The sequence below is a fragment of the Cyprinodon variegatus genome, unplaced genomic scaffold (genome assembly GCF_000732505.1).
Source record: "Cyprinodon variegatus isolate N-32 unplaced genomic scaffold, C_variegatus-1.0 Scaffold811, whole genome shotgun sequence".
Lineage (NCBI taxonomy): Eukaryota > Metazoa > Chordata > Actinopteri > Cyprinodontiformes > Cyprinodontidae > Cyprinodon > Cyprinodon variegatus.
Window position 1 is genome coordinate 98,662 of NW_015151264.1, and position 1,305 is coordinate 99,966.

General features: G+C 39.3%; 1 protein-coding gene across 6 annotated transcripts in view; it reads left to right on the forward strand.

The window, feature by feature from the left end:
* Positions 1-113: 113 nt before the first annotated feature.
* The window catches only part of LOC107098813, a 7,550-nt gene continuing 6,358 nt past the window's right edge, over positions 114-1,305 (forward strand). For 3 of the 6 annotated variants that reach the window (XM_015396666.1, XM_015396664.1, XM_015396665.1), the window contains exon 1: positions 122-691. The gene's annotated coding sequence lies outside the window, so the exon portion shown is untranslated. Of the gene's footprint in view, positions 723-1,305 lie in introns of all 6 variants that reach the window. The other 3 variants (XM_015396663.1, XM_015396662.1, XM_015396661.1) reach the window with 3 other exon arrangements.

The following is a 1,305-nucleotide window of genomic DNA, read 5'->3' on the forward strand; positions in this document are numbered from 1 at the left end:
TGGTAAGATGGCCGCCACGTGCGGACGTCGACCCCCATTGGCCAGCAGCGCGGACGAGACGTCTAGCCTTTGTTATGGATATCTATGCCTATGACTTCATATGGATCCAAATTATTAATAATGCTGATTTTTGTCAACATACCGGTCCGTGGCTTCTCTATTTAATGTGTCCCGGTAAATTCCAGATCCTTTTCGGGATTTGAACATCTTTTTTCTCTCTACTTCTGTCTCTTCTTTCAACAACAACGTTGTATCAGAGCTATGTTTACGTTTGCGTAGCCGTCAATATGACCGCGACGTCCCACAATGCGACGTGGATCCCGAGCCCTGCCAGGCACTGGGAGGGGGCTTAGACGCCCTCGGGCTGGGCTGAGGATTTCACAGCTTCACTTTCGGAGCTCTGCATTTAGTAGCCTGCCCCACAAACTAGATCGCTTCTTGCCCTGTATTATTTCTCTGCAATTTGCAATCTACCACAGCGTACGGACAGTTCACAATGTGCATGTTTGATCTCCCTATGGTCGTCCGCGCCCTTGATTTCACCGGCTACAGAAAGAAAGAAGAAAAATTAAGATCAAATGAAAATTTCAGGCATTAACATTAGCATTTCTGGCTAGAACCCTGTTGTATTAACTTCTTTTACCCACTTCTCTTTCCAGGCCTAGAACCAAGAATCATCAAACCACATAAGGTGAGCCATATTTTCTTCATAAAGGATTTATGTAAGCTTCTAATTTTAGAAAAAAAAGTTAAATGCAAAATGAATATGCTATTTTGATAATATGAAATATGTGTGCTCTAAACTGCAAAGTCTTCAGGATTCACACAAGTGGGGAGGTGGCTGGGGAGAGGGAAGCTGCCCTTGCAGTGGAGAACTGATAATAGTCAAATAAGCATTTTTTCCCACCAATATCTAAAGTTACTGTAATTTTTAACACTAAATAGTGGACAGATATAAAATAAGAATAGAAATGACATTTATTGTCCTTCAGTGGGAAATTTCCAGTGCAACAGTAGAAAGTGACAGGCAATTTATTCACACAAACAGACATGCATATATATTTGTGGATATATATGCACACAAAAAATTTAAAATTACAACCTAAAAATACTGTGGAGTCATTAAAAAAAGCTTACTCCCATCCTAAGGAATGTGCAACTGAGAAGGGCAATTTAAGAAATGTGTATTTGTGCAGAAAAAAAAAATTCTTGCAATACTAACAATATGACATTGATTAATATAGAGTGTTTTCAGTATGGTATTAAAAACAGTGAAATAGTTATGGTAACAAATCCATTCTGAAT